The sequence below is a fragment of the Pteropus vampyrus genome, unplaced genomic scaffold (genome assembly GCF_000151845.1).
Source record: "Pteropus vampyrus isolate Shadow unplaced genomic scaffold, Pvam_2.0 Scaffold27, whole genome shotgun sequence".
NCBI classification, from domain to species: domain Eukaryota; kingdom Metazoa; phylum Chordata; class Mammalia; order Chiroptera; family Pteropodidae; genus Pteropus; species Pteropus vampyrus.
This window is the reverse complement of record NW_011888808.1, coordinates 7,229,287-7,237,276: the sequence shown is the minus strand read 5'-3', so window position 1 is coordinate 7,237,276 and position 7,990 is coordinate 7,229,287.

Below are 7,990 nucleotides of genomic sequence, written 5' to 3'. Positions count from 1 at the left end.
CAAAATGGATAATAGTTCAACATATAACACCTAAAACTACAAAACTATTAGAAAATTATAGTAGAAAATGTTTGTGATCTTAGGTTAAGATCTTCTTAGATATAGCACCTAAAGCACCAATCAATCAAAAAACAATTTTTTAAACTGGATTTTGCTGAAATTAAAACTCCTGCTAATTGGAGAGGCATATTTAAGAACATAAAAATAGGAGGCATATAACCGGGGAAAATATTTGCAACTAGTATCTCTGACAAATGACGTGTATCTAGAATATGTTTAAAAATTCACAAAACTCAATAGTAGTAAGCTAATAACTCAATAACAGAAATGGACTAAGGGAAGACCACGCAAAGACTCAAACAAAAGGTGGCCATCTACGAGTCAAGGAGAGTCCTCAGAAGAACCTAACCCTTCCAACATCTTATTGTCTAGAATTGTGAGCAAATACATGTATATTTTATATTCTTGGTACTTAGTTATGGCAGCCCTAGAAAATCAATACTAGGGTGACAGATATAATTAGAATTTTGATTGCAATGATGGTTTCTTGGGCATGTACAAATATTAAAACTTTTAAAGTTGTTCAGTTTAAACATGTGCCATTTAATGTTTGTCTATTCCTCCATGAAACCGTTTAAACTGTAAAGAAAATCTTTCAAGTAAATATTTATCTCTCAATTTTTACTCAATATATTAAAATTATCTTTCAAACTTTTCTATAAATACACTGATCATTTTGATGAAGCCATATGGAACATACTAAAAGTGAAATTCTAATCTTCCCCCTTTGTAAATAACAGCTAAATACCATCATTATGTTTAAACTGTTATCAAATTGCCAATATGTCAGGATTTTTATGTACAGTAAGCAAAGCACAAATTCTGAAGCCAAATAGGCATGGTTTCCACATTGGGTCTTAACCATACTTGTTTTGAGGACCCGAACAGTGATTTTTTTTTTCCCAGAATTCTTATTTTTTTAGATATGAAAGGCAAAATATCTATCAAAAACTGTTGGAAAGACTAGCAAAAGGTCTGTCATTTGCTTAATAATTGTTTTCTTTTCTTTTCTTTTTTCTGTCACCACTTTTTTTTTAGCACCCCTTTTTCTTATTCTCTATAAAGTGCCTAATGTTTATGTATACTGATTTAATTTAATTTCCTCAGAAGTGTCTCATTCTATCTGCCTTTATTCTGTTTTCTAAGCAAGGTACATGCATATCTTTGGAAAACATCATAGAAAGCATTGATTAATAAGGCCCTTAGACTTTAAAATGTCATTAGAAAAGATAAGTGATGAGAGTGATCCATTTTTAGTATGCAATGTATGGAAAGCATTTTAGTGTATTCAATAGTAATCAACAGCCTCTGCACTGTTATTTACTGATTGCTATTACATCTTCCTAAGGGGCCTGAGTAGAGATTAAGAGCTTCATAGAAAAGTTACACAGCCTGAGCCTGAAGGCATCTCATAATGAAGGTAAAATTAGAGAGACAGTATTTCTGACATCTGTAGGAATCACATTTTGCAAATATAGCTTAACATTCTGGGATTTTTTTCCCCCCTCCAATTTCAGATACACTGCAAACCTCTGTAGATATGTAGGAGTAAAGCTGTCAGCGTGGTTAGTTTTCTCAAAATAAATCCAAATCTCCCTTCTGAGTGTCTGACAGACATGTTTTTCATTTACCAGTGGATCGAAATTGGTGAAAACCGCAACATCTTTTCCCATTAATATAAATGTTATCAGATGACTCTTGGGTTCACATCTTTCTTTAGTAAAGATAAAAAGGAGACAAGAATACTCTCAGGAACAAATCAAAGTGAATGCAAACTCTCTTTTCTTTGAGCCCTGAAAACTTTTTTTTAGAATAAAGCAAATGAATATCATTTCAAAATCAAATAGAAGACTGGGGCAAGCAATATACCACATGAACCTGGAATCATATAGTTCCAGAAAATAAAGACATACTCAAAAATAAAAGCAAACAGACAAGAAACCTTAATTGGAGTATGTCAAACTATTTGATTTTTAGTTAAACATGATGTATCAATATTGCTTCACTTATTGAGACAGATAAACCATAGTAACATAAGATTTTAATAATCAGGGAATTAGGTAAAGGGTATTGGGGAAGAAATTCTATTATCTTTGCAATTTTTGCTGTAAATCTAAACTATTCTAAAATTTAAGTTTATCACAAAATGAAACAAATGCACTTAATTACGGTTTTTTAAAAGTAAACTGTTTGCATTAGGTTTATTATTAAGTAAACTATTAGTCAATACATTATATAAGTCTTTATTTAGGAAATAAGAATCTACATAGATATCCTCTAAAGAATTTTTTTAAAAATGTATCTTAGTAATTTTCAGGTATTCATTTAAACAAGTTACATTTATCATTATTATTTTTATAAAGCAATATTTCAAGACTGAGTTTATGTTTATTACTTCAAGTATCCTTTCTTTTGCCCATTATTTTTCATTTCTTTTTTTCTGTGTACGAAAAGGACTATGACAATAGAAACATTCTTATACTTTGTGGGTCAGAAAGATCTGCAGTAGAAATGAAATAATAACATAAATTTTTTTGAAGACTGTAGGGCTTAAATATTATTTACAGTGATTTTATTCACTGTGGTAAATTGAACAATGTGTATGTAAAAAAATGTACTTGATTGGAATATGCCATAAATTCAGTTTATGTAAAGAAAATCTCATTTCTATAGTTGTGGCCCATAGTTTGAGCAAGGTGTGGAATCTTCATTATTCAGAAATGGCAGTAGGATAAAATACAAGCATTTGCCAAGTTTCATCCATGGAATATAAGTCTTCTGAAACACCACATATCATATTCCAATTTGGATATCAGAACCACACATTATTATATGAATAGCTCGGAAGGATCTTATGTTAACAGAATCTGTTTAACATTGTTTAACCCAAGATGTTACAAACTTATCAAACTTATTTAACTATCAAATGTTCTTTCACCCAATAGTTTTTAAGCTTGTACAAATATTATATTCTGTGGAACACGATATGAGAAATACTAGCATGTTATAAAACTCTTGGGCTCTAAAAACCGATAATTTGGAAATGCCATATAATAGCTGTTTGGAAATAAGAAAGTCAGTTACATTATTTTTTTATTTAGCTTATTCAGATATAAAATGGATATAATAATACCCGTCACAAAAGACCATGAAAATAATTTCATGCATACAAATATATGCAAATGAATTTGTGTATGCTTGTGTATCTAGGCTTTACTTCCACTAGGATCAATGATATTTTTTAAATCTCATGTATTAAAAAATACACATGCACAATCGTTTTGGGAGTGGAATGGGCAGGAATTCCTGGAAATTGTATAATTTTCATTTTCGTGCAATACCAGCATTTTATAATTGATATAGATTCTTCAGCCTATTTAATTACCCTAAAATTAATACATGCATGCAGCAGGTTTTCATACATCTTGTTAACTGGTTAATTTTTCCAGGCTGCAGTGATGTTTTTGGAACTGATCATAATATCAAAGGACTTCTACTGATTGCACAGTGATCTTTGCCTTCTGTTTTCTAAAACACTTCCTTGCATTTGAACATTGAGGATGAAAGGCTTCCAGGGTTTCACTATGGTAATCTTCGTGTCAGCCACTGTGAATGAAAACTTGGATAAAATCAAAACAGGTAACAAAGAAGCCAGAAATTGTAAACAAAATATATTGTTGGTTGTTCTGATCTCTGGAAGTGGTGAGAGTATTTTGAGTATAATGTGCTAATTGAAAAATGCTATAATTTGTCTAGTAGCTCTCATTGACTAAAAAAGTAAAAGGACACCAATTCCATGACAAAAACATATCAAAAGTGTTATAAGATTATCTATCTATCTATCTATCTATCTATCATCTATCTATCTATATCAATTGTCTATTTACCTATCTATCTGTGTATCAATTATTTATCAGCACATGCAGCCATGCATATGTACATGTATATGTATTTCATATTTCTCTATACTCTATATTTATATATAGATATATAAATAAATATTTAATATTCTCCTCTTCTTTATAAATATTCCAGGATTTAGACTATTATAATGAATCCGAGTAACAGGCCTGTCTAGGATTGTGCTAAATGAGGTCTATGAATACTGGTTTTTATTACAATTTTTATCATTTTCAATTATTTAATAAATAACACATTCTCGAGGTCTCAATATTCACAGATCTAGAACTGGAAATTTTGCTAATTTTGGTTATCTTAGACAAAATAATTTGGAAGACAAATTGGGCAAAGCTAAAATAGTATCACTGGATAAGAATTTAGAAAACATCTAATGCATCCTTTATTTATGAAAGGTGGGAATCTTGTGCTCTGTACAACTTTATATAAAGATAACCTGAGTCTTTTGTTTTGAATATATAGTGCTGTTTATGTATATCACACTGAATTATATCCTGGGTGTATAGAGAAAATGGCTATTGACTTTAGAAAAAAGATATTTCTTTACAATGAAGGTAGACTTCCACGACTAACAAGAGAGATGATATACTATAAAATAGATATGACAGCAAAATCTGAGTGTGAATACTGCCTGTCATTTAATGGCGACATGTTTTCTATTAAGTAGCATGATCTATCTAAACTTCCTTAGCATAAAAAATGTACAGCTGAAACTTACTAGATTTTGTTAACCAATATCACCATAAAAAATAAATTAAGAAAAAGGCATATAATAAATTAACTGTTAAAGTATGCCTGAGAGGTTAAAAACAGACATAATTTAAGAAGGGCTTAGCTTAGCATAGTATTTAGTACAAAATAAATTATAAATAAATACCATTTATTTATAAAAAAAGTTACAAAAATTGTTGAGTTAAAATTCTGTGTCAATTAAATTCCTATTAAGTTATTAAAAGTTAAATACAAAAACTGATTTAGAAATCATTTTGTACATTTGTTCACCAAATTATGAAAATTACTTGTTAATGATTAATTTTGTGTGTCAACTTGACTGGGTCATTTGACTTGTTCAGATATTTGGCTAAATATTATTTCTGGGTGTGTCTCTGAAGGTGTTTCTGGATGAGATTTACAATTTGATAGGTAAACTCAGTAGAGCAGACTGTCCTCCCCCAGGTGGGTGGGCAGTATTCAATCAGTTGAGGGCCTGAGTAGAACAAGATGTGGGGGAAGGAGGAATTCACTTCTTCTGCTTGAGTGTCAAGCCATGGCATCAGTCTTCTCCTGCCTTCAGACTGGGATTTAACTAATCTGATCACCTGGTTCTCAGGCTTTTGGACAGGGGTAGAATTTCACCATTGGCTTTCCTGGGTCTCCTGCTCATAGACAAGCAGGTCTTTGGATTCTCAGCTTCCATAGTCACTTGAGCCAATTTCTTATAACAATCTGTTTCTCTGTGTATATCCTATTGGTTCTGTTTTTTCTGGAGAACCCTGACTCATACAGATTTTGGTGCCAAGAGTGGTTCTAGAGGAACAGAATATTAAAATGAGTTTTTTGAATTGCTTTCAGGGTTTCTGGAATTGACTCTCTAATCTGATTAAAGATGCTAATGATTCTATTTCCAGTAGTAAAGAAAGTACTGATAGTCATGACCTAATGATAGGTGCAAAATATCTGCATTGGATACTACTAATTAACTACTTATAAGAAGTGAGGACCTAGGTGACTATGTATTTGATACTTTTGAATATTTTTGAAAAACTAATAATGAAGTTAGCTGGTTGCTTCTAATGTCATTGGACAAAATGGTATAAGAAAAAGATGAGCTTAGGGATTCAAATTCTCATGTCAAGCACCACATAAATGACGTAAGTTCTATGTGTGCCTTTATCTCCAGTAGCTGCAGGGCTGAGACTGCTGAAAATCTAATGCAAAATCTCATCCCAAAGTTGACTGAATTATAATGTAAGTTGAACTCCCAGCTTCACAACCTGTCTATCCTTTAAGTGAGGGCATTGATTGAAAAAGGATAGGATCCTATAAATCAGAATAGGGACCTGTTTGGAAACTGTGATGAGGCCAAGGACACTGGATCCCTAAATTCTGATGAGTCTTTTCTGTCTGTGGAAGGAGCCTTCTCACCCTCAGTGGAAGTGGCCTTGCCAGCCCCATCAGAAGTGGTTTCCTTGCCTCCCTTGTATCAGCTTCTCTGCCTTCCACTGAGTTGAGGGGATTAACCCTACATTGCTTGAGGAAATTGTAATGGTCTCTGCTAAAGCAGTTACTATGCAAGACAATGCAGATCCTCCTCAGGACCCACTCCCATGATCCTTCTTTGTTTTTAGACTGATAGCTGGACTCAAGTCCCAGCAGACTTCTAAAGGTAAGGTATAAAGTGTGACCAATAAGATAAGTTGCACTCTTCTCCAAGTTTCTGCATTTAATGCTGCAGCTCTGGGAATTAGAAGGGCTCTAACCAACTATTTAGTTGGTTGACTGACACATGGGCCCAAAGGTGGGCCACAGTGAATGAACTAGAAATTCCAGACCTGCCTTGCTTTAATAGAGAGAGAAAAATTCAAAGGTTTACGGAGATTGGCATGTTAGAGAGAATTTATCATTTAAGACTTACTCAGCCACACTGGGAGGGGCCAAAAAACATACATTTCAACAATACTATGAGAAATAATTATATGCAGGAAATGAGCCCCAACATCCTTGAAGAGCTTTGTGACCACTCTTCTCTATAGGGCAGACCTCATGATGGTAACAACAGCTACTGAATTAGGAAAACTAAATACACTAAGAGTAATTGGATTCCCAGGTGACAGGGGCCAAGTGATCCTACTCAACTGCCAAAGACAGAGTGGGTGTGCTTTACCATAATGGATAGAAAAATCAAAGCAGCAATGAAAATAGTCTGACTCTCACAGAGCTATGGCATTTAGTAGTTGGCATGGTTTCCAAAGAAGCAAAATAGAAAATCTACAAATTATTACTTGATCTCTATAAGCAGCAATGTTCTGAATCAAGTCAATAAAAGTCCAATCTGAATCATAAAAACAGAGAGTCATGGCCCCTCAATTAATTCCCAGACGTCAGTCAGTTTGTGGAGCTAAAACCTCTTGAATGAAGTGGAGCTTAGGTCTCCCTGAGGACAGACCTCAGTATACTCCCGCAAATTTATACTGTTTATCTTTCTCTCAGCCTTCTCCAAAGGGACATATAGTCTTTCCCTAAGGTGCATTGGATCAAAGGAAATAATCAGAACTTTCAGGAACTACTGGATGCTGGCTTTGAACTGATTAATTCCAGGAGACCCAAAACATAACTATGGTCCACCAGTCAGAGTAGAGACTTAAGGAGGTGAGCAATGGAGTTTTAGTTCAGGTGTGATTCACAGTGGGCCCAGCGATTCCCAAGCCCCATCCTGTGTTTTTCACCTCTCATTTCAGAATGCATACTTGAATAGACATTCTCAGCAGCTGGCAGAATCCTACACTGGTTCCCTGATCTATGGAGTCAGGGATATAATTGTGGAGAAGGAAGTGGAAGACTGTAGAGCTGCCTCTACCTAGAAAAATAGTAAAGCAATTCCACATTCCTGAGTAAATCGCAGATTCTATGTTTTTAAATGATTTATAGAGATTATTGCCAATATCAGTAATTATTCAGTATTTCCATATTTTTTTAATCTGAGTAGGGACCTCCTGAGTATTGAACAGAGGTGGAGAGATAGGTCATAACCAAGTGCTCTCAATTTCCCATTACTTATCCATTGACTTGGATTGACCTAAATGTATTCAGGTTTTTACCCTCTTGACACGTACTTGGATTTATATTTGCCTGTAAGCTTAAGCAAGAACTAAAGTACAGAATATCTTCCCCTAACAGTTCATCCTGAGAACAACTGATTTCAGGGGGAAAGGTCCGATAAGCATCCTTCATAATACCATCTGTTCACCTCCATTTGCTATAAAGTTACTGTTATTCCTGCGTACTCTCTCCA